The following is a 26336-nucleotide window of genomic DNA, read 5'->3' on the forward strand; positions in this document are numbered from 1 at the left end:
GTAAAGTGTTTTGTAGTAAGACTTTAATGACACAGCTACATGCACAGACTACACGGAAATCATTGTAGGTGGGTTGTAATGGATGAAACAGGTAAGGACGTAACAAGACGAAAAAGGTTTCACCCCCCACAACAACCTCACAGTGTTTTGAGTCAGATCTCTTACAAAAGCAGCCCAAGTAAGGCCAGGATCCAGAAAGGCGCGAGAAAGGGTTAACATAAGCCTGAACTGTGGTGCACATAAAAATCTTGACAGCTTAATTGCTGTGTTGACAGAGCTTGCTGTTTTGCAGCTGATGGTATTTTCCTCTTCAAAGTTTTGTACCGCATTACAGAAGAGGCCCAGGCTCAGCGACACACCCTCTTAATACACCTGCTGGCAGACAGGATGTGTGTAGGTGGCTCAGTCAGAGAGGCCCCGGGAACAAAGAGTAACAGGTTGAAGAAAAACCAGGCAGATACTCCCAATTTAACAGCCCTTGAGATTCTGGGGACAGGGATCAAGCACAGTTTGACGGCCACCGAGAGTCAAAGCTATGAACTGACCTCTGGTGACCATCAATTGCTGTTGCCATTATCCTCCAACATTTCTCTGATGAAAATAGGGATGTCCCATTCCATAATGATATTTTTACTAATTATACCCCACACATCTTACTGGGTTGCTCCAGCCACTCTGGGCAGCTGCCAACATATATAAAAACATAATGAAACATGAAACTTCCCTATACAGGATTGTCTTTAGATGGCTCGGGGGTTGGATAATTCCATACCCGCCAACATTTCTCTAATGAAAATAGAGACATCCTAAGGAAAAGTGAAGGGACACGGGTGGCGCTGTGGGTTAAACCACAGAGCCTAGGACTTGACGATCAGAAGGTCAGCAGTTCGAATCCCCGCAACGGGGTGTGCTCCCGTTGTTTGGTTCCAGCTCCTGCCAACCTAGCAGTTCGAAAGCACATCAAAGTGCAAGTAGATAAATAGGTACCCCTCCAGTGGGAAGGTAAACGGCATTTCTGTGTGCTGCTCTGGTTCACCAGAAGCGGCTTAGTCATGCTGGCCACATGACCGGAAGCTGTACCCCGGCTCCTTCGGCCAATAAAACGAGATGAGCGCCGCAACCCCAGAGTCGGTCACGACTGAACCTAATGGTCAAGGGTCCCTTTACCTTTTAAGGAAAAGTGGGACATTCTGGGATCAAATTAGAAACTGAGACACCTTCTCTAAATCAGGGATGTCCCTGTAAAATAGGGACACTTGGAAGGCCTGCTGTTGTAGACTTTATAAAGCTAGGACAAGGACAAGGACATGGGAAGGAGGTTAGCTGCTCCCCAGATTAGCCAGGAGGGCCTGAGTTATCCCCACGGGGATGATCAGACCCCTGCAAAAAACATGTTGCTGTTGTCATGAACAATTGATATTGAAGAGGGCAAATGCAAGCTTTTTTCTAGGGCTCTAGAACCACATGTATTTGCTGTGCCTTGGGAGCAGAGCTTAGCTGTGGAATGAACAAGGAATGAATTAATGCATGTTGGAATGTAGCTAATATTTGGGATATTAATGGAAAAGACAAGCTGCAGAACTGGGCCAGACAAGGAATCCCTGGGGTGTCGTATGCAAACCAACCTGGCTGGGATGGCACATACCCTCCAACAATTCTCCAATGAAAACAGGGACATCCTACCATACCCTCCAACATTTCTCTCTTGAAAATAGGGACGTCCTAAAGAAAAGTGAAACATTCCAGGATCAAATCAGAAACCAGGACTGCTTCTGTAAATCTGGGACTGTCCCTGGAAAACAGGGACACCTGGGTGGTCTGGGAAAGTTAAGAGCAAAACCATTAGCAGGCAAAGGTGTGGATTGCTGGTCATTAGCACATCAAAGGAAGGGTCCTTGGGTCTGTGGAAAACAGGGGTTGCGAAAGTGATGGGTGTGATATGACAGGGAAAAGTGTTTTTACAAGAGCCTTGGGTTTTGGGTCAGTGTTGGGAAGAAGAAGAAGAACAAAGGCCAGAACCATCTTGGCTGCTGGCTGGGGAGGCTGCAACCCAGAGACTGGGGAGAGCATAGCTGCTCTGGACTCAAGAAGCCAGAAGAGACAGCCTGGAGATATAATGCTCCTTGTATAGATCCAGGTGTAAAGCTAAAGGTAAAGGGCCCCTGACCATTAGGTCCAGTCGTGACCAACTCTGGGGTTGCAGCGCTCATCTTGCTTTATTGGCCGAGGGAGCCGGCGTACAGCTTCCGGGTCATGTGGCCAGCATGACTAAACCGCTTCTGGCGAACCAGAGCAGCACACAGAAATGCCGTTTACCTTCCCCGCTGGAGCGGTACCTATTTATCTACTAGCACTTGACGTGCTTTTGAACTGCTAGGTGGGCAGGAGCAGGGACCGAGCAATGGGAGCTCACCCCATCGCGGGGATTCGAACCGCCAACCTTCTGATTGGCAAGCCCTAGGCTCTGTGGTTTAACCCACAGTGCCACCTGCGTCCTACAGTGCCACCCGCGTCCTTGATCCAGGTGTAGATATGTGCAAAATAAACCATATATCTTAAAGCACTACAGACTTTACCATGCCCTGAGTTCACAATAGAAATTCAGAAACTGGGTAAGCTGCCCGGCACCACTAGACTCTTGCTACTGCTCAGGGCAGATTTTGGGGTGCCGTGTAACAATGCACATGGCCCTCCAGAGGGAGAGAACAAGGGGAGTAGAGGATCTTTCACATTTCCTCGTTGCTTACGTGCTTGGAGAAGGCAGCAGAATAGGCATCAACAACCAAGTGCTGAAGGAAAAGTTCAGTGAGCGTGGGCCAGTGGCGTAGCGTGGGGGGTGCCAGGGGTGCCGGCCACACCGGGCGCAACATTTGGGGGGGGCGCGTTTGGCCGGCCCTCCTGGAGGAAGCAGGAACCCCACTGTCCTCGGACCTCCTCCGAAGCCTGGCGGTGGGGCGGAGAGACCTTCTCCCCGCGCCAGCCTTCGGATGGCTGTCCTGAAGACTTGTGGTGGGAGCAGTGGCGTAGCGTGGGGGGTGCAGGGGGGCCTGCTGCACCTGGCACAACATCTGGGGGGGCGCGGAAGAGACTCGAGTGCTAAAATCCACGGGTTAGGGGGCGCAAATTACTTGCCTTGCCCTGGGTGCTGAGAACCCACGCTACGCCACTGGCGTGGGCTCCCACTGGAATGCAGACCTTGACAAGGGCCCAGCAGTGGTATGGCTGGCCACAGCCTGGGAGTCAGAGTTGAGGTTGAGAGTGATGCAGAGAGACTGAGCTTCCTAGCCTTTCTACCCTTCTGTAACATGTTTAAATTGTGTCTTTTTAGTTTGGTTGTAATCCTTAAATTTTGTTTGTTTTTTAATTTTTTTCTTATTTATATTTCAATACATATACAAAAAGTTTACACAGTATTACATGTACATTATACTTGTAAGTTCACTTGTAGTTTAGTTGTAATCCCTAACTTTTAATTTAATATTGGACTGCTTCTCCCTCCCTCCCTCCCTCCCCTCTTTTGCAGAAACAACATTTCCAAGGTCCCTGAATAACAGAAGACTGGGGTGGAAAAGATAGGATACTTCATTCAACATTGTGCAACAGTTCTTTACATCGGTATAAAATGGGCTCTGACTTCAGGCTTCCTTTCCGTACCGAGTGTTCGCTGCAAATCCTCCCCTATCTGCCGTCATTCCTATCTCGTTTGAATCATGGCTTTGTGTCATTACATGTGTTTCGCATTCAAGGATACCCACAATATGCAACAAGGCCGCCGTCAAGGAGCGAGTGCAAAGCCAATAGCGCAAACAAATCTGGGAGATAACCAGAGCATCGTATGGAATGGCCAAATACCTAAGGCTCACATTTGCACAGAACTGTTGAACATCTGGGTCAATCCTCGTTCTGAGCACATAACGTTGTGGCTTCTGAGTGCTCAGCTTTGAAGTTCATTATTATTATTATTATTATTATTATTATTATTATTATTATTATTAATAATAATAATAATAATAATAAAAAGTTTTTATTAACAATTTCAACATAACAGATTAGCAAAACATATCATATTCATTATTTGCCCCCCTTTCCCCCCCCTGAGACTTCCCTCAGCTCCTCTCTCTGATTTCTCAGCACATATTATTCTCTGCATATTATAAAATTATACATATCCTTACATTATCTATCTACCATGTTATCAACTAATAAATTTGTGTGTGTTTATTCAAAACCTGCCAAGGAGTCCAATTCATTTTGTTGACTTTTTAGATAAATTGTAAAAAGCTCCCATTCTTCCTTAAAGTCACAGTTGTCCTTGTCCCGCAATTTGCATGTCAATTTAGCCAACTCTGCGTGGGTCATCAAATTTTCTTGCCACTGTTCTTTCATTGGGATTTCCTCATTCTGCCATCCTTGTGCTATCAAGACTCTTGCTGCTGTTGTAGCATACAGAAATAAGTTCTTTGAAGAAGTTCTTTATTTTTAAGCAGGACCAATAGAGGACTGTCCTCTTTAAAGCAGCCTCTCCACTCGGTGGCCCTCTGCAAGCCACTGTCTAGCCACCACAATAAGGGAGAATAATGCCAGATCATGTTGTGGGACAGTAGTAAGGGCCAAAGCAGGGAGGTGCCACATATTGAATGTGAACCACACTGAACACACACAGAAATAGCTACATTGGTTAGATCTTGGTGCTGATAACACCAAGGTTGCAGGTTCAATCCCTGTCTGGAACAGCTGCATATTCTTGCCTTCCAGGGGGTTGGGCTAGGTGACCCTCATGGTTCCTTCCAACTCTATGGTTCTGTGATTCTAAGCGCAATAAGAAATGCACAGTATTACAAAGCCTTTGCTGTTGCTTTTTGGAGTCCCCCTGCTGGCCACAAAGCGCCTGGCCAAGTTTTCAGGATGGCAATCTGCCAAGACGTTACCACCAGATTCCTTTCTGAAGAGTTACCATAAATATTTGCATGACATGAGTGGAACACCACAACGTGCTTTCTTACCACTTCACCACTGAATAATGGGTGAATAGTGGGAGGACGGAAACCACATAGTGAGTACTATCGAATCATGGCATTTAACAAAGAAAAAATAATAATTAAAAGGTGGGAGAGTTGGCTAGCTTGTGAATTAGCAAAGGCACTTATTTCTAAGAGCCTCTTTCTGTAGGCACCCCCCCTTCCACCCCGTTTTGTTTATACAATTCAACTGACATCCAGTAACCTTCTTACCATCTTGCATAAGCTGATATGCCTTCGCTGCCCCACTTGGGACTTTCAAGCGCTGCTGCTGTAGAGCTTTGCCTGGTGTAGAAAACGTCTTTGCATCCCTAATATCAGCACACACCAGTTGGGGTGTAGAAAATTAAGTTTAATGAGTATAATTGAGATTCGGGTGGAAACGTAGCTCTTTCTCCAAGAAGCTATTTTTTTAAAAAAAAAAGAAAAGAAGAGTGAACTTGCTCTGAATTTTTTGTCTTGTGTTTTGGTTAATTAATTCACCTTCTTGGAAGGAAAAGGAAAAGGAAAGAAACACGGCAAAACATTTGCAAGACCGCTTAGAAATTTATACCTAAACTTTCAAGGAGATGCTAGCTTTTCCACAGCTCTCCTTCCACTCTCTCACACTCAGCACAGCATAGGCACCAACTCCTAGGGGCTGAGGTCCCTTCAGTCCCCCTAATAAAATATTTGAGGGGGCTGGGGTCCCCAAAGTTAATGGGCAGTGCCATTCAAATGGTGTGTGCACCCCGTGTCATGTGATCAATTACGCACTGTGGGGCTTACCTGCCCCCAATATTTAATACAAGTTGGCACGCCTGGAACACAGTGAGCAGGGCTTGTGGCACTATTTTTCACCACTGCTGCACACCTTTCACTACAGGTTCAAGATCTACATTTCAGAACAGGATAGAGCTGCCATAAGTCCGGGATCTCCGGGGCATATCCAGGAATCTTTGAAAATTGGTTAAAATGTGAAAGGTTAAAACCTGGGCCTTTGCTAACCCATTTTGGAAATGTTGGTTGTTTAAAAACCAAATTTCCTTTAAAATAGCTTAAAATTAGGATATTTCCTACCCACGCGTACACACACACAGCTCAACAACATTTTTACTTCTTGAAATATTGCAACCCTAGAACAGGATAATCAGAGAAGACATAACTGGTGGATTTATGAGGCTTTTTCGCACATTATACTGAACACAGGTACAAGCAGTCTTTGCATATGTGAAACACATTAGTATGTACAGCTCAACTAGTGCACACCCAGGCACACAGCCTGTTGAGTTTTACATGTGAATAAGTGTACGAGCATCTTCCTAGACTGTTTGTGCACACAGGTACAGGACTGGACGCTCGTTGAATGTTACCATGTGAACATTCTGCAGTATATGCTGCTGCTGCTGCTGCTGCTGGAATTTTTAGGGGATGTTTAAGTACATCGTGCCAAGCCTTGCATAAGTTTAGCTATTGTTTTATGAAATAAGAAAATAAAAAGAGCCCTGTGGGATCAGACCTAAGGTTACCAGACGTCCCCGTTTCTCGGGGACAGTCCCCTGATTTACACTTCAGTCACCATACAAAATCCATTGAAGTTGAAAAGTAGCCCCGGATTCATTGAAAAATATATCTGGTAACCTTAATCCAGTCCCTGTTCTCATTCTCGCAAACAGGAAACCCATAGGAAGCTCACAAGCAGAGCTGTAACATCCTCTTATGAATGTTCTATTGGAACTGGAATTCGGGGACATACTGCTTTGATATACCCATCATCACGGGCATTTAATGCGGAGCCTGGTAGGGAGGATATTTCCTAGCCATGAGCTGCTCCCCCCCAACTCAAGTAAATAAATAAATAAATAAAAGTACTTAACTAACTGACCAATTGCATCACATATAACTGGTTTTCCCAGTAGTGATGTATGGAAGTGAGAGCTGGACCATAAAGAAGGCTGATCGCCGAAGAATTGATGCTTTTGAATTATGGTGCTGGAGGAGACTCTTGAGAGTCCCATGGACTGCAAGAAGATCAAACCGATCCATTCTGAAGGAAATCAGCCCCGAGTGCTCACTGGAAGGACAGATCCTGAAGCTGAGACTCCAATATTTTGGCCACCTCATGAGAAGAGAAGACTCCCTGGAAAAGACCCTGATGTTGGGAAAGATGGAGGGCACAAGGAGAAGAGGACGGCAGAGGACGGGATGGTTGGACAGTGTTCTTGAAGCTATCAGCATGAGTTTGACCAAACTGTGGGAGGCAGTGGAAGACAGGAGTGCCTGGCATGCTCTGGTCCATGGGGTCACGAAAAGTCGGACACGACTAAACGACTATAGCATAACTCGGTTCTGACCCACCAACATAAAACCTGCCCCCCCAATACATCCTGGCTACACTCACGTTCCTAGCGCTTCCTGGCTGAGATCCTTTTAAGTGGATATGCCAGGCAGTGAATCTAGGACCTCCTGCTGCAAACCAGGCATTAAGAACATAAGAAGAGTGCTGGGGGATCGGGGCAGCCAGGGATAATGGACGATGTGAAGGAAGGTCAATTAAGGATTTCGCCTGGGGAGAGGGGGTGAGCGGGGAGAGTCCCTAGGACCAGACAGAGACATACATGTGGGTAAGACTAGCATTGGTCTTCAGTTGTCATCATCATTATTAAGCCAGTTCATTGGGAAGGAGATGTTCAAGAAATGCATGCAAGATAAGGATGATTTAGCTACACATTAGCAGTTGTGCATGGAAATGGACATGGCCTGAACATAAGGCTTCCAAGTGGTACAGAGAATCACCTGGGCTTCCCCTAAGCTCACCTGTCCCTATCCCAATTAATACCCTTAGTTTCTGTTTTGAGTTTTAATTGTGTTTTCTTATTCTCAGCCCTTTAATCCTAGTTCACACGGGCACGTTTGTTTCACTCTTGAAGTTTTGCTTACCGCAGGCACTTTTTTTTAAAAGCACCTGGTTTGCATACTGCTGATCCACATGGATGTAATAAGTGGGTGATTACATTATTTGAAGTTAACCTGACACCGAGAATGCTGAGCATGTGATAAATTGAGAGGCAGATAAATAGACAAAAATATGTAGGGAGACAGAGCTGACACAGAGCTTTGTGCATTGCTCCACCTTAGATCAGGCTGCATGGACTGCCATAATTATTTAGAAGAATAACAATACAAATGCTAGTTCTTCGTGACTTTCAGCTGTCTTCAGTTGCGGCAGTTTTCCTTGCTCCACTTCCAAATACTTTGTCCATTAATATGGCCCCTTCTTCTCTAAACATTTAAAGCAGTATCACACCACAGTCATGGCCTCCCCCAAAGAATCATGGGAACTGTAGTTTGTCAGGAGACCCCTCTTCTGCTCAAGGGCTACAGTTCCCAATGTGGTTTACAGTCAATCCCTTTCCCCAGGAAACTCTGAGATACCTGAGTCTGGGTGTAATGCCAAGCGAGACCATAGCTTCTTTTCTATGCTTGCAACAGCACATGCATATTTAAACCATAGTTTAGTTTAACTATGGTTTTAAATATTAAGCCATAGTTAAACTAAACCACGTGAGGCATGGGTGGGGCACATTCGGCTCTCCAGAAGTTGTGGGACTGCAACTCTCATCATCCCTGATCATCGGCCATTGATCAGAGTTTTGTTTTATATAAGAAAATGTATATGCCACTTGGGACGCGGGTGGCGCTGTGGGTTAAACCACAGAGCCTAGGACTTGCCGATCAAATCCCCGCCTCGAATCCCCACGATGGGATGAGCTCCCATTGTTCGGTCCCTGCTCCTGCCAACCTAGTAGTTCAAAAGCACGTTAAAGTGCAAGTAGATAAATAGGTACCGCTCCAGTGGGAAGGTAAATGGCATTTCTGTGCACTGCTCTGGTTTGCCAGAAGTGGCTTAGTCATGCTAGCCACATGACCTGGAAGCTGTATGCCTACTCCCTTGGCCAATAAAGCGAGATGAGCACCGCAACTCCAGGGTCAGCCACGACTGGACCTAATGGTCAGGGGTCCCTTTACCTTTACTATATGCCACTTACTCAACAAAATCTTACTAATGCAGATAACACCAAAGCATTGAAAACAAGTTAACACGGTGTTTTTAAATATCAATAAAGTCAGCAATGCACAATGAAATCACATGTTACAATTACTGGCCTGGGTGGGCTTGCTGAAAGAAAAATAAGTTTTAAGCAAGTGCCATAAATAATATAGCAAATGCACCTGCCTGCTACTAAAAGGCAGAAAGTTCCCAAAAACTAGCTGCTGCTACCCTGAAATATTGCTGGAGAGCAGCATCGTATGGAAGGTGAAAGAAGTTCCCCAATTCCTGGTTTAAAGTGATGTGCGGACAAGTCCACATACTTTTGCTTGTAATGTGAGTAAGTGGCTGTAGGCCACTTGCAGAAGAGACTTCAAAAGCAGCAGGAGGGCACTTAACTCTTCCCCTGCTCGCTGGCCTCCCCTACTTTGTTGCATTTCCTCCCTGCTAAGCTTAATAGGACGTGGGTGGCATTGTGGGTTAAATCACAGAGCCTAGGATTTGCCGACCAGAAGATCGGTGGTTCGAATCCCCATGACGGGGTGAGCTCCCATTGCTCGGTCCCTGCTCCTGCCAACCTAGCAGTTCGAAAGCACGTCAAAGCGCAAGTAGATAAATAGGTACCGTTCTGGTGGGGAGGTAAACGGCATTTCCGTGCGCTGCTCTGGTTCTCCAGAAGCGGCTTAGTCATGCTGGCCACATGACCTGGAAGCTGTATGCAGACTCCCTCGGCCAATAAAGCGAGATGAATGTCGCAACCCCAGAGTTGGTCACGACTGGACCTAATGGTCAGGGGTCCCTTTACCTTAAGCTTAATGGGTGAAAAACAGCCTTGAGGAAGCGGCAGTTGCAAATGAGAATTTGCAGGCACGGACAGGGTTAAGCACTCCCCCCTTTTTTGTCACCCTGCAAATGGGGTGTTGGTGGGGACATTGGATGGATGGATGGGGAGAGTCCCATTCAGGCTAGGAGAGGTGCAAGGGGCCGTGAGGCTTTTCATGATCCCACACCACCCATGTTGTCAGGTTAGAATTCTTGCAGAGGTTAGCCCAGCTGAAGTCACTTTCCGTATCTGCAGGAGCCTGGCTTCCGATCAAGGACATCCTTGTTTGCAGAACCATCTGCAGCAAAGGAAGTGACCTCCTCCTTTGACCCAGGAACATGACGAGACAATGGGAGACCACAACAGTGCCACAGGAGGAGGAATAGGAAGCATGCCTGTATTTCAACAGAGCAGGGTATATATTATTTAAGCTAATAGGAGTTCATCTGGGCAATTAATACCAGTATTGGCATTGATGGGCGTCAGGAGGCTGAACACAGATTGACCTCAGCTGCCCAGGAGGGAAATTTTGCCCCCTATCAATTCTTACTATTCCATTGTTTCTTACTTAAAAAGCACATCAGCGTGGAATGAAATTGAGATCCCTATATTTACTGCCTTTCCTTCAAACCTTTTATGCTAATATGTCTCCTTATCAATAGTGTTATTATGTTCAATTAAGTAGTGGTTGGACACCATCTTGTGCAAATGTGACTGCAGTGCATATGCACAGCTACATCAGACAGAAGAAAAGAAACAGTTCCCATGCATAGAAGCAATAAACTTCCCTCGCCGGACCAGCTAGGTTCCCTGAAACACTTGCTGCATGTTTTACTGCTGTGTAGCCAGAGGCTGAATACACTCTTTGAGTTGGACCAGAACTCTGCTGGTGAGGATCATAGCTCAATCTACTGGGGAGTTACCCCAGTTAATAGCTTGTCCGGGATCAGTGTAATGAGGCATCATTACAAATGGGTTCACCTTAATTTGTTGCCAATCCCAGCAAATTACCCTGTTTAACCTCCGGGCTGCTTGACCTCATAGCATAGCATGAAATGTTCGTTATACAGAGCCTGCCATATTTAATTGCAAACATAATCCTGAAAGGGACATGCGGGGGAAAGGCCGAGTCATAAAGCCTTTGAAGGACTCTGAATACCGTTTAAAGACAAATTACATGCTTATTCCCACAGGGGTTTTAAGCAGCGAAGCCAGTTCAGTATGTGGCCAGCACAACCCAATATAATATTATCTGGCTTCACAATAAAGTCTTCGCCCAGAGAAATGTGATTATATTAAATTATATTGAAGTTCCACTTCAGTCAGGATGCTGCCAGGATAAAACAAACAATAGCAATTAGGGCACAAAAGTGGAAACACTTAAAGGGCACTTTACTGTGACAAATTATTTGCACAGGTGTTTAAGAAAAATTATGTGTCATCTTTCATTGGTGCTGAAGGACGCGCCAAAGAACAAGGGAGAGTGTATTCATTGTGTGTGTGTCCTTGTGGCTTCAAAAGAGAAAGATCTAGAAAGCGGATAAAATGAAAACATTTGCACTTGGATTCCAGAAAAGCCTTAGTCCTCTTCAGGTTCAACAAAGATAGAATAATGAAGATAAGTGTGCTGGCTCTTCTCCTTGTCTTCATCAACATTTGCAGGAATTTGTCCAAGTGGGGGCAAAGTTAACACAAAGGGAGCAGGTCTAGATTTTCACCAAAAAATGAGAAGCAAAGTGTACATTTTCCTTCCCTTCAGAGTTGTTGAGAGAGATGTGATACTTCTCGTTATCGCTTCTTAGGAAGATGGTGCAAAGGTTAGCATCATCTTCCTAAGAAGTGATAAAGAGAACATTTATAGGCTGTCGTTCCAGGTTTTTGCATCTCTCTGGATGAAAGACGTACACCCTAGAGGAATATTGACACTCAATGTTTGCCTTAAAAAGAAGGCTTTTAAAAAGAAATCGACAAAGTCATGGATGAAGTACATATTTGCATTTGTGGTTTTGAATGTGTTTTCTCAGAAAATACGCATTTCAGAAAGTACCATATTTTCTCTCAGAATATATGGGTTTGCCCTAAATGGGTTTGCCCTAAAATGCAGTTTTTAAAAATGTATTTGCAGGGTTTTTGAATTGGAAACTGCATTGCGAAAGCTGGAGAAGTGAGAAATTTGAAAGACAACTCTGTTCCAATCTTCATATTACTCCAGCAGGCAAAAAATCAGGTCAGTTCATACTAGAATTCGCAAAAAGTGAATTCCTGAAGCATCCTAATGGTGTAGCAATAAAACCGCTAGCACATTTGTGGTTCGAGGACCTGAACCCCGCGTAGTGAAATGAAGACACGATGACACGTAATATAAGGTTAATGGGCAAGAAAAGGCCACAACTTTATTGATTACAGCAAGTGAAAAGGTATTGGCTTAGGCATTGGATCACGTGACTTGTCTCCACCCACTCGGAGAGGGGTGAGTCTAAAAGGGGGGTTTATTCACCAGTAGGTAGAGCCCGTTGATGCTAATCCAACTATAAGCTCTCCCCTGATGTCACCGAGGGTCGTGCCATGGCCCCCCACCACACAGGCATCGGACAGGATCCACGACCGCCGGATTCCTTTAACGGAATACCCAAAAATTGAAGGTGTAGGCAATGGCCACACCTAGCCCTTCCACACACTGCAACATATTCCAATGCCTAACCTACCCACCAATACCACAAAAGTTGTGACGGTTGCTACGAGGTAGGCGAAAAAACCACAAAGCCTAATGCCAAATGGAAAAATTCCTACCAGCCCCCCTGGCCAAACAGAGCAACCAACCTAAGGTCTATAGCAAGGCCAAAAGAGAAATTCAAACCCTGAGCTCTAAGGGAGTGGAGGGTGGGTGACTCGCGATGGGACGGCGAAAAGTGAGGCCGTGTGACTGGCGCAGCAACAAGTTAAGTTGCTGTCCACGCCCCCTTCAAGCTGCCTGGTTGGCCGCCTGCCTGTGGGCGTGGTGCGCCAGCCAGGTGAGTGGGTGGCAGGGGGCTAACGCCCCCTGCTTGAGGCAGGGATTGGCTCCCGCCCACAACCCCTCCCCTCTTTGGAAGAGGAGAGTCTTTGCAAAGCTAAGCATGGTCCAGTGTCATTTCAAATTGGATGGGAGACCATGTGTTGAGATTCCTGCATTGCAGTGGGTTGTACAAGATGACCCTTGGCATCCCTTTCATCTCTACAACCCTATGATCTTTAGGCCAGAATGCTACATTAAATGTACCTTGGATCAGATCTGCCAAGGGTTATGGTATGATTTTAAACAGCAACAGCACCCTTGCTTTCCTGTTTCTGCAAGGATTACTCACAAACAATCATTGCCTGCACTTTACCTCTGTGTCATGTCAGGAAATTAGAAAGTAATGTGCCTTGAGTTTTCAGCAAGGATTATATTCTTGTAAACACGCTGCCTTCTTCTAGAATGCAACAGGGAGGAAACCCCAAAATGGAGCTTGTAACAAGCTTCATTAAACAAGAGTAAAAGCGGTCATTCATGTCTGGTAATACAAGACTTCCACTGGGATAAAGGAACTTTATACATGCGCACACTTTTCACGGCCTGCTGGGGAAGGGAGAGGTTGCTTCCTCTGTTCCACTAATGACAATGGCACTTCAAACTTTATTGAGAATCTGAGATACACCACCTAGAATACACAGCTGACATTCACCTTCTATGTTCTTGCCACCAGACATGCCAGAAAGGGAATTTTTTTGTCCGAAGGGTTATGGCCTAAGTATAAAAGCTTAACCCAGACAGAAAAAGAACAGTAAACTGGGGTGAGGGAGACATCTGGGCTGGGAGCACCTTCAGAAGTGTGCATGCACACGAAAGTTCATACCAAGAACTAACTTAGTTGGTCTTTAAGGTGCTACTGGAAGGAATTTTTTTATTTTGACTATGGCAGACCAACACGGCTACCTACCTGTATCTGGGCTGGGGTGAGGGAGACATCTTGCCCTTAAGGGGGACATTGGGCATAGATGTAGCGCAGAGGTAGCCAACACAGCATCATCCTGAGAGAGCGTTGAACTCCAAATCCCTTCAGTTGCAGCCAACATGGTCAATGGCTGGTGATGATGGGACTTGTAGTCCAACAATGCCCAGAGGGTACCATGTTGGTGGCTTCATTGATGAAGCATGTTAATGACTGTGTACGGTGTCATGTGATGGAAGACGCTGGCGAAAAATCTTTTATACCGAAGTGTGATATCGTACGTAACTGCAGATTCCCAGTTCTAGATTTGTTGATAGAACATGAATGCAGTTGGGCATTTGCAGGGAAAATCAGTGATGGCGGAGAGCTGGAGTGCTTTATGTGGGATGTGAAACACATAGCAGTCAAGTACAACATTCCTAGAGTGGACATGCTAGGGGATGCTTTGTATCAGCCAGGAATCTAACTTCCTGTTTCCTCCTGAGCTGTGGCAAACTTCCTCTGCATGTGACTAGAGGCTTCTGTGTGTGAGGCCTAACCTGGGCAAGGGAGCACAGCTCCTTCCTTTGGCTCTTCTCCATTTTGTCTTTCTATGTGTGAGCAGAAGTGACTGCCTGTTCGCAGTCACCCAGGAACTAACTCCCTTATGGGACAGTTCCACATGGGCACATAGTTTTGTAACCTAATTCTGCCTTCAGGGATCCAACTGTGAACTGAATGATTGTGAGTAAACTATTTTTATATTGAAGGCAGCCCTGTTTAGGGAAGTTTTTAATGTATGACATTTTAATGTATTTTTAATCTTTGTTGGAAGCCGCCCAGAGTGGCTGGGGAAACCCAGCCAGATGGGCGGAGTACAAATAATAAAATATTATTATTATTAGACTGTCATGTCTATTCTTTTTAAGAGGGACAAGAAGGGATATTACCAGGAATCTTTTATTGAGAGGCTCAGACGAGCCTGCAACAAGCAAACCGCTGTGTGTTGAAAGGGGAATGTTACTCTGCTAAGATATAGAACTTGCTAATGTACGTTAGAAAGGATATCATTAAACAATATACCCTCTTCCGCCTCCCTGAACATTCCCACACTTAACCCTTGCTCTACTGACCACTTCTGCAGCTCCTCCCCTAAACCATTTTCTCTCTCCCTGCCCCGGTTCTGCAGCTAGGCTGTGAAATTAGAATAATTTTGGTCAGGAAATGTGGGGGGAGGGCATGGTGGCGGCGGCAGTGGGGTGGGGGTGGGAGACCCAGTGTGTTTGAGGTGTTGCAGGAGAGCTTAGGTAGGTGGGGAAAGGGTTATGCACTCAGCTACCCACCACTTCTCTTTTGTAATTGCCTTCCTTTACTGCAAAAAGGTAAAATGCAGGTTTGGGAACTTTGCAGTGGCTCCTTTGGGTCCACATTCTCCAGGCTTGCTGCCATGCTGCCGACCTTCCAGAACATAAAGCACAATGCATGTCACGGGACTCTGGTCCAGAGCTAGAGTAAATAGAACTGGACTTGCTAAGTTCCTAAGCCTGGGGTGTAGGTTGGTGCATCATCTGATGAGCGTCTGCCACGGATTTCGTAGCCCTGCTCTGAGTTCTGTGTCGGGAATGCGTTTGGCTACTCCACATCTCCAGTAATTATCGGAATCATGATCTGTCAGCAAGGTGAGAATGACTTTTCCGGGAAATACCACAATGTCCTTTTGCTCTGGAATGCCAGGCTTCAGTTTTTCAGAAGCTATTTACTAGCAGAGCTTCTGCTTTTAATTCCGTAGTACAATGTGATTTTCCAGATGTGAAAGGCTGCCGCATGGTCATCGGAAAGGGTATGGTTTAGAATCTTTCCAAGGCAATCTGGAAGTTTAGCATATAGGAACTAATGCAATTTTACAATGGAACAGTGTATTTTAACAAATGTCAGCTGCTGGCCCACTGACTATCGGAAGGTGCCTCTGGCATTTCAGATGGGACTTTTGCAAACGAAGGCCCTGCTTAGCAACCATATGGTTCCTTTGAGGAAGGAATGACAAACGGTGGTACAGAGCCCTCTTGTACCATTGTCACACCTCCTTCATCCACACTTGCTGCTTCTCTGTTGAATTAGGACACCAGTTGGTACATCTCAGGGTCTGAATTTAGCCCTGGGACCTTCTTCTGCCGATCCGTAGAGCATTGGTTGTACTGTAGAGTCCTGTGATCAAGCCACTATTCAAGTACTCAAAGTAGTGCTAAGTAGCTCCTTGCATGTGGAATGACTTCTGCTTGTATAATCAGACTCTCTTCACCCTGCAAACCCCCTAAATCCAGGGGTGGAGGAAGCTGCTCGGGCGCCTGGGGTGGTGCCCCCAAGGGTGGGGTGAGCCACCCATAGGGGTGGGGTGCACCACAGGACCTCTGGAGTCTGCCTGCCTCCTCCCACTCAGCCACCCTGCAGCTGGGGGGAGGCAGTGGGTGGACTGTTTGGGCAGCGCGGAGCCTGTGCGTGCCCAAGCCACCGTGTCTCTCCCGGGAGACATGTGTGGCTCGGGCGGGCTGCAGGCCGTGTGCTGAGTGCTGCCTTGTATTTTGTCAGCCCCCTCAGTGGTGACACCTGGGGTGGACCACACCCACCACACCTCCCTTCCTAAATCCATTCTGGTGTCCCCCCCCCAACCTTCTGGAGCCGATTTGGGGGATGACACAGGTGCATTTGTGAGGAGGGGTAAAGTCCTGGTATTCAGTTGAATACCATCCATAAATGACCACTGGCCAATCACTGAGTGTATCATTGCCCCGAGCTTCTGTGGGAGGAAGGGCAGGATATAAATTTAACAATAAACCAAGTTTTACTTAGACTAGATCTGCTGAAATGAATGCACATGACTGAATTTGGTCGATTAATCTCAGTGGGTCAACTGAATAAAACTTTGTTGACTACCACCCACTGTCTCTCTCATCCCGACCTAGCTAAGAGGGTTGTTGTGGGGGGAAATAGTGAGGGACCACTATATATGGCAGCCGGAGCCCCTTGTTAGAAGAGTGAGGAACAAATGACATAGGTAATAACCACTGGCTACCACTGCTTGCGTTTGGTTTTTACACTAATGCGAAAGGTGTTTGCGTCAAACGCAGATTGCCCGGCAGTTCAGGTTTTTGGCTGGATTGTCCCCTAACAACACCCTTTGTGAAACTGGCACCTGCCCCTCCTTTTTCCTGGTGAGGTATAATTGGACTTTGTTTACCAGCGAATCAAGAGCTCCATTGTAAAAAGATGACGGGGTCTAACTGGGAAGAAAACTCTGGCAAGTATTATTTGTCAGTTCTCTGGTGTGAAGTTTCCTGTCATGTTTTCCCCCTCCAGGAACTGGATGGGGTCCAACCAGGACTCATTCCTGCTGTACCCTTTTCATGAAGAGATTCTTGTTCAGAGATGAAAACATAAAGGGGGAGACGGGGAAAGAACAAAACCGGCTTCTCTCTCCTGCCCCACAGTCCCTGATAATAACTCCGCTTAAGTAACATGAAGAGCCTGGCAGGAGCAAAACATACAGGGAAACGAAGAACAAGGCTGGAAACTTGATTGCCTGGTGCACCCATGTTTGACTTTAGAGGCACCATGGACTCTAAAGTCGGTTCCTCAGAGGCACAATGGACTCTGTGTGGTCAGGTGTCAGAAAGCTTGTGGACTGACATCACATTACACTGAATGCACATGTGAATCTCAAGAAGGGTGCAAAGAATAAGAGGCTTCACCCAGGAATGGCTTTGATCCTCTTCTCTTCTTTTCCCAGCAGCTACTGAGCCCAACTGGGTCCTACTGTCCCATTGATGCTTTATACTACGTCCGAGATGTGGGCCCTGAAGCCATTATTCTTAAAAGAAACACAAGTGAACCATGCAACAGCAGGAGAGAGGAGCAGGTAAACAAAAGAGGCATACGCCACCTCACTCCCCATTGCCAGTTAAGACCCATTGTTGGGCCTCTTGTCAGGGGGTCTCCATAATCTTGGGACTTGGCCTCCTCTGAGTTTGAAGCATGCCACACATAACTCAGGCCATTTGAACAGCTTGGACAAAGCCCCTTTTCAACTTAGCTGGAGTGAAACCCTTGTCATTGCTGCCACCAGGGCTGCTCCCACATCCCACATAGAACCATAGAGTTGTAGAGCTGGAAAAGACTCCTATCCAACCTTTTGCAATACAGGAATCGCAACACGTGGTCCCCCATCCAATTCAAAATCATACCGGACCCTGCTCAGCTTTGCAAATGTGCTGGAAGTTTTATTGCTGCATCACTGATGTTCTGCCCATGTGGTTGAGCTTTAAAGCCAAAGTGCCGCACACAGGGATGGAAGGATCTTCAGTTTCAACTCTCTCTGTTTTTCATTTTTCCAGTCTCAAATTCTCTTCCCCACAATTTGCAGCAATTCGTGATTTTTTTAAATAACAAAATTCTCCTGAAAATTCATCAGAACTTTAGTGCAAAATTCTCCTAGCAAGCATATTTTAGATGCCATTTTTACTAATGTACATGTTTTTGCAAACGATTTCCCCTAATAGAATGTCTTTTTATATATTATTTTCCATCTTCATTTTTAGGTACACTTCCCCTAATATATTTGTTACCTTGGTTGGTTGGAGAATGGCATCACATAATTCGTATAAGTGTGAATTTTGAAAGGTAGCTGGTGTTTTGGTTCACATATTGTTTCAGAATGTGCAGATTTTCTAGATTCAGTTTTAAATGCATCCTGAATCTAATTTCTCCACACTCCATCCCTAGTCATACATATTGGAGGGGGGCATCTCTTGTTGCATTATCTGGACAATATGCGCAGCTCCTCCATTTATACTGGAATGGATGTCAAGTGAGGCTATGGCTATTCCTTTAGGGTTTTGTTTTAAAATAAAAAAAGCAAATAGCTAAGGATGTTTCCTCGGTGTATGCTGATGACTACAGTGCGTTCCTCCAGTGATTTGTGAAGACCAGTGTGTAGCAGGCACTGAGGAGCCAGCGTGGTGTAGTGGTTAAGAACGGTGGACTCGTAATCTGGTGAACCGGGTTCACTTCCCCACTCCTCCACATGCAGCTGCTGGGTGACCTTGGGCCAGTCACACTTCTCTGAAGTCTCTCAGCCTCACTCACCTCACAGAGTGTTTATTGTGGGGGAGGAAGGGAAAGGAAATTGTTAGCAGCTTTGAGACTCCTTAAGGCGAGTGAAAAGTGGGATATCAAGTCCAAAATCATCATCCTCCTCCTCCTCCTCCTCCTCCTCCTCCTCCTCCTCTTCTTTCAGCAAAGGGTCCAAGAATGTAGCTTCACTTTGCTTGGCTGCCATTGCAACACACTCATGCATGTGTTGCACTATTCATGCACCATTGCAAAAATTATGGAAGGGGTTCTGGAAACCACATCCCTGGGAGTGTATTTATTCCACTTCCAGGTTTTATTGCAGGAAAGTAATTTTCATATACAGTAGCTCAGTTCTTTGTGGTGTTCCTTGTGTGTCTGAACAGATACCTTACAGAACTTTTGCTACATCCTCGGGAGTGGGAAGGGCTCTATGGAGTAATTATTCTGCTGCACCTTGACATTTTACCTGCAAGGAGGAGCAGAACATTCCAGGAAGAGGAGGGACAATGCTGGTTCAACCAGCACTCCCCTTTGTTTGATCTTGCCTGCCCCAATCTCTAGTAGAACTAGGTGAACTCCCAGCCCAGAAATAATCCATCCCTATAGAATAGTTGTGCTTGATGTCTGCTGGACCATCCAGAAATAGCCCAGGAGACTGAGATGACACGGCAGAAATCTGCTGGGTTGTCCCTAGTGTGTCAAAGTGGGCTGGTAATATTATTACGGGGCATGCCAGGTCTTAGTCTCAGTCAAGTAAGGTAAGGGGATCTTCCTCAATGAGTCTGTCTGGTGGATGTAGACTCCCCATTGCACTTAGCATGTCTGTGTGCCTTACAATATGAGAACTCATCTGAGAACAATTCACTGTTTAAGCATCACATTGTCTAATAATTGTATTTGTCAGCTGTAGACATGGAGTGCCATACATACTACTATTAATCAATGAGGTGAAAACACATACAACCTATCAACTTTCTCACACAAGAAGTCCTTGTAAAAATTCTGTGCTTGGTCTCCCTAGAGCAGGGTTTCCCAAACTTGGGTCTCCAGCTGTTTTTGGACTACAATTCCCATCATCCCTAGCTAGCAGGACCAGTGGTCAGGGATGATAGGAACTGTAGTCCAAAACCAGCTGGAGACCCAAGTTTGGGAAACTCTGCCCTAAAGGGACTGGGAGTCACTTGTGTGTTGTGACATTGTTCCTTCTCAAACAGGACAGGCTGAGATACAAATTAGGAAGGTTGTATGCTTTGCTTTCAGAAAGGATGGTAATCTATTTGAAGCAGTCCTCTGTTTGAAGGGCTGTCCAATCCAAGTGCAATTTAAGATAAAATAAGAGGTTTTATATCTGTTGGAAGACACCCGGAGTGGCTAGGGCAACCCAGGCAGATTGGTGGGGTACTACTACTACTACTACTACTACTACTACTACTACTCCTACCCATCAGAAGGGAGAGAGCATGTGCCTTGAAGTTGCCTATCTAAAATTAGCACCTGGACAGCAGACAAATTGCTCGCAGTCTTCTCCACAATGGTGAGACATATTGCATTTAATTTAATTTATAGCAATTCTTCTAAGTTTTCCTGCATATAAATCAACACATGTGAATTTGCTGCAAACCAGTATCCTCTTTTCAATTTCCCTTTTTGATTTGGTGTAAGTGGCCACCCTAAATGCACTTCTTGAAATGTGTTAATCTGAGGCCCCATCAGCAGACCCACCCTAAGCTCAGGTCTGCTGAAAACTACATGACTCCCCAGGAGGACCACACAAGCAGTTTCTCTGCATTCACAAGCTACTTCCCTGCGTCAGGTAATCTTCTCAGAGCATCACTGTGTTTAGCCCAAGTTCAGCTTAATTGGACTGATCTTGTAACTCGAACATGAAACTGTCTTTTGTCTTACTGTCTTGAGACTCTCCAGTGTCATGAGTTATCTGTCTTCCCAGCTTGGGCTTGTACACAGCAGCTGCCTCTCCTTCCCCCCATTTTTTCATACCACACCTTTAAGGCTGTGGCACCCATTTATTACTTCTTAATCAACTGTCTGGGATGGTTACTCATTGCCGATCAATGCAAGGCACTCCCTTCTCCCCCAGGGCTGAGCACATTTCCTTCACAGTCCTGTACTCCAAGCCCAAGGAACAAGAGGCTGGGGTGGGAACGAAACCCAACTCTTCTGCATGACAATGCAAAGTATTATACCCTGGGGCTTAGCACTGGCTTCCCTCTCCTAACCAGCCCCTGAGCTTCTTTCAGGGTTTGAAAGGCAAGACAATAATGGCAATCAAAGTCATGTCTTCTGCGTGAAATTTCAGGCGGTCCTGCCCATCAGCTCAAAGCCAGGATCCATGGAACTTGGAACTGTTCTTGCACTTAGGAAGGCAATGAAAACAGAGTCCAGAGAGCACTTTGAAAAATGATGTCCGTAACTGATCTCTCATTGCTGATTTGTTTTGTTGCATATTTGTCAAAAGGTCTTCGTCAACACAAAGGTTTTTGTTTGGTTTGAAAACTGGAAATAAGAAGGGACTAACAGGATCAGATCACAGAAGGGCCATAGTGCAGATAACATCTGCTTTGCACCCAGGAGGTCCCAAGTTTAACCTCTGGCATCTCCAGGTAGGGAAGGGATAGAAATACACAGACCAATGGTCTGACTCAATATGAGGCAGCTTCCTCCATTTGTTAGTCTAGCATCCTGATTCTATCAGTAGGACACCCCCAGCAGAGTGTGAGGGCAACCATCCCTCTTGGCTCCACGTCACCCACATCTGGTATTCAGAGGAGCAAGGGAGTCCTGCAAGAAAGTTCTGCAATATATGCCCACTTCCTAATAGGGTCCCAGCCAACCACCTAAACCTTTCCCCAGCAGGCTGTTCCATTCCTACCCTTTCCCAGTTTTCCATTTTGTTTTCAGACTGACATTCTCTGGCTACGGAACATGTTCAGACCTCATTGGCTTCTGCAAATACCAGGGTTTTGGAACAAACATTTGCAATGTGGAGGGCACCTGTTCAGCTTGCCATGCCCTGTAAAATCTCTACAACTATCATAGGAAATAGGCTTAATTCAGTATTATATAAATATGTGCATCCTAACCAAACAAGGTTGATTTGGAACAGGCAAATTTCAAAGAGTCTTCATATACAGTATAGTAGTTGATAAGAGTAACAGTTGTAACGTGCTTTCTAACCAACATAGATTTCATAGAGCAAATAACAAAGTTTGCTGCCAGAGTTACAAAGGGGAAACACTGAAAGCTTAAGACTAGCATTTAATCCATGCTGCCTCTGAAACACAGCTAAGTGTTCCTACATTTGTGGTCCCTTCCAATGATCACATTAAGTAACCCCTCAAAAATTGTTTGGTTCAGGACACAGTATTGATGGCCATCAGTCCTAGTAGGAAACATTGTTTACTAGGTGGTTGTCCGAGCTTCTATCTACAGCATGCCAAGGGAGTTCATATTTATGTGCATTCTTTGCATCGGTATCGTCCATGCTATCTACCTAATGTCATAGGAGTGGAATGCTGTCAGCCTGCTATAACCCAAGTGTTTCTGGGAAGAAGTTAAAATGCAAAACTCTATCCTTCTTTTTAATAAAAAAATTCCTTCCAGTAGCACCTTAAAGACCAACTAAGTTAGTTCTTGGTATGAGCTTTCTGAAGAAGTGTGCATGCACACGAAAGCTCATACCAAGAACTAACTTAGTTGGTCTTTAAGGTGCTACTGGAAGGAATTTTTTTATTTTGACTATGGCAGACCAACACGGCTACCTATCTGTAACTTCTTTTTAATGCTTACCTTGAAAACTCTGTACCTGAAGGATTATCTGTTTCCATATCAGAATGTCCAAACACAACAATTGTCTTTTTAGGCACCCTTCCATGGCCCCTGCCAACTCAGGTGAGGTGAGCAGCACTGCATTGAGCTTCTAGATCAGGGGTGGCTAACCTGTGGCCCTACAGATGTTGCTGCACCCCATCTCCCATCATTCCTGGTCATTGGCAGTGGCTGATGTGAGTTGGAGTCCAACAACATCTGGAGGGCCACACATTTGCCATCCCTATTCTAGATGGTGATGTCCCAGTTTTTCCCACGGAGCTTCCCTGATGAAGACTGACTGAACTTCAGGGGCACAGGAGACCACCAAATGTGCTCCATCAGAAGATCTCGGGGGAGGTGGAGATTGAGTCCTTAAGGTGCTTTGCAACCAAGTTATTCAGAGCTTTGTGAATTAACACGGGAACCTTTAAATTGGCTCAGGAGCAAATGTGCAACCAGTGCAGTGGAGAAACATGTTTCCAGTAAGCTGCTCCTGTGAACAGTCTAGTTGCAGCTTTCAGACCAGATACAAGGAATATATAGCATGTTACTTGAGTGACCAAGAAACAAAACCTAGAAAAGAGGGTATGCTTTGTAGGAAAAAAGGAAGGACAATGGAGCAATCATTCAATCCCTCAATCGCTTTAATTAAGGTAAATGAACTGTAACCAGCAAAACTATTGGGATAGACGAGCAAAAACCTGCTGGCAGGTGTCAGGTTCCCCTGTCTCCATCATTGTCCCCAAGCATGCCCCTTCTTGTTCCCCCACAGCATCAAGGACAAGCTGCTGTAAAATAAAGTAGCTGACTTGGGATGGAGTGCAGTGAGAACAAAACCTATCCCTGGTTCTGATCCTGGATGATTCGGCCCTCATCAAGTAAGGGCAGTGAGACTCTAGTAGAGAAGGGATAAATGCATCCATCTATTTCCAGTCTATGTCAGTTTTGGATATGTTAGTTCCTATGTAAGTCCACTCTAGTCTGTTTCTGCATTAAACTGTGGTTTAAAAAGGTAAAGGGGCCCCTGACCATTAGGTCCAGTTGTGGCCGTCTCTGGGGTTGCGGTGCTCATCTCGCTTTATTGACTGAGGGAACTGGCGTACAGCTTCCGGGTCATGTGGCCAGCATGACTAAGCCGCTTCTGGCGAACCAGAGCAGCGCACGGAAACGCCATTTACCTTCCCACTGGAGTGGTACCTATTTATCTACTTGCACTTTGATGTGCTTTCGAACTGCTAGGTTGGCAGGAGCAGGGACCGAGCAACGGGAGCTCACCCCATCGCGGGGATTCAAACCGCCGACCTTCTGATTGGCAAGTCCTAGGCTCTGTGGTGTAACCCACAGCGCCACCCACATCCCTAAAACTGTGGTTTACTTTCTTTTAAAAAACAAACAAACCCCTTCACACCAATATGAATTTAAATATGCATTTTATCTCAGTGTACACCTTTCTAAATGTACTTCATCCTAAAACACGAATTGTGCATTTTTTTAGCTGAGAAGTGCACTGCAAAATGCAGAGAAGTGTGAAATCTGAAGAAAAGTATTAGTCCAATAATGTACAGATCAAGTCAGTTCACATCTGAGTTTATGGGAATGGGATTTCTTCAGCATCCCTGCTGCAGAGAGACACAATACACTCAAACAGGAGACCTTTCAATGTATGGGCACTCTTTCTGCAAACACCCATCTCTCCTGCCTGTCACAGTGAAGGATGTTTTTCTAGTATCTCCTAAACTCTTTATCACTGATATCAGAACCAGGAAGATGGGGCATGTTATGTACATTTCTAAATTTCAAGGGAAAATAACCTCTTGGAGTTCATTCAGGTCAGGAGTCATGATGACCTGACCAACTATGAAGCAAAGACTGTGCGATTGTATCAGTGCTTTTGTACACCAAGGGAGCACTTTTTATGTGCATTCTTTACATCAGTCTCTTCTCTCTTATCAGTCGGGTACAGGGCTTGTTTTCCCTCTTTAGTTCAATGGTGAAACCCTCTTCCTGAGCCCTTGCCCAAATACATATATATATTCTATCCATTCTCCACTGGCCACATTCCCACTTCACCTGTGTGTGCAGACAGATTGGGCCAGATGTTGGTAGAAAATCTGAAATCAACGCTAATCCTTCAATCTATCCAAATTAAGTCTATTTTATTTCTGCTGGGTTTTAAGTTCTTTTTTTGTCTTTTTTAAGATTATGTGTATTATGTGTACTAAACATTCAGAAAAACTGACAGTAAGAGCTGTTCAGCAGTGGAACAGACTCCCACGAGAGGTGGTGGACTCTCCTTCCTTGGAGATTTTTAAGCAGAGGTTGGATGGCCATCTGTCATGGATGCTTTAGCTGAGATTCCATGGCACTATTTTGGAAGTGGACCACCAACTAGAGATCTGGGTTCTCTCTTAATACAAAATACTTCCATACCAAGGCTTCACTTGGCAACCAAACTTTGGTATTTTGAAACATGAACAATCTTCCTAGGCAATCTCAGGTAGGGATGGGCCAATTTGTCAGTTACTGTTTCTCTTGGTTTCTATTTTTCCAGCCTTAAGTTATCCATAATTCCACATGAATTTGCATTTTTTTGAAAAAATCCTCATGAAATTTCATCAGCATTTCAATGTGAATCCCTTGTATTCTATTTCACTTAATAAACACAAGTTTGCAAAGTAACTTTCTCTAATACATGCATTTCATTGTCACTAATATATGTATCTATGTGCATTTTTGTACACCTGTTACTTGGCTGGAAAACTGCATTGCAAAACTCAGAGAGGTACGAATGTCAAAGGATGCCTGTACTTCAATTTGCACCTTGTTGCAGAAAGTGTGACTAAGGGGAGACAGCTTTAAATGCGAACTGAATTGAATTTACCTCTCATCCCCAGCCCCGGGCTGCGTGCACCATAACATTCCCGCCAAATTTTACTAAGGCATTAACAAATGAGGTCACATCTGTCTTATCCATGAAGTGTCACTGAAGACGGCGAAAAACACTCCTAGCCACAGCCACCCCCTGAGCATCTTTATGCAACTTGTTTTAATAAAAGATGCCAGGTTTCTGAAACAAGGGACTCTGGCAACTTGTTGGCCTTTTAATGTTATACCCAGGGCTTTTTTCAGGTGGAACTCACTGGAACTCAGTTCTGGCACCTCTCAGGTGGGCACCATTGCCATGATAAGAGAAGAAGGGAGGCAATCATGGTGAGTTCCAACACCTCTTTTTCTAGGAAAATAGCACTGGTCATACCACCCTGATTTGATCATCACAGTGTTTTTCTTTCGTTCGACAAGGTCTTGGCAGATATTACTCAGCATGACCTGCAGCGCTTCATGGCAATAGGAAAGGTGATAGACAAGCAGTCCTCGAAATTGACAGGAACTGACCAGAAAGTCTCAGTTAAAATCCCCCTTCCTTGTCTATTGATTCCTCATATTTGCAAGTTGTGGATCTGCTTTACAAATAGGAAGGACAGAAATGGAGCTGGGAAGGGGGTAGGGGTCGGGAGAGGGCAATGGTGACATTTCTGGAACAGCACAGAGGTCAAGCACAA

The 26336-nt window shown here is 45.3% G+C and overlaps 1 long non-coding RNA gene across 1 annotated transcript in view; it reads left to right on the forward strand.

The window, feature by feature from the left end:
* LOC310709149 overlaps nt 1-3940 on the forward strand; it is a 54972-nt gene extending 51032 nt beyond the window's left edge. Inside the window, exon 3 of the long non-coding RNA XR_014527358.1 lies at nt 3524-3940. This is a non-coding gene — a long non-coding RNA (uncharacterized lncRNA). The remainder of the gene's footprint in view (nt 1-3523) is intronic.
* Nucleotides 3941-26336: the final 22396 nt, after the last annotated feature.

The sequence above is a fragment of the Podarcis liolepis genome (genome assembly GCF_965112155.1).
Source record: "Podarcis liolepis genome assembly, chromosome: 6".
Classification (NCBI taxonomy): domain Eukaryota; kingdom Metazoa; phylum Chordata; class Lepidosauria; order Squamata; family Lacertidae; genus Podarcis; species Podarcis liolepis.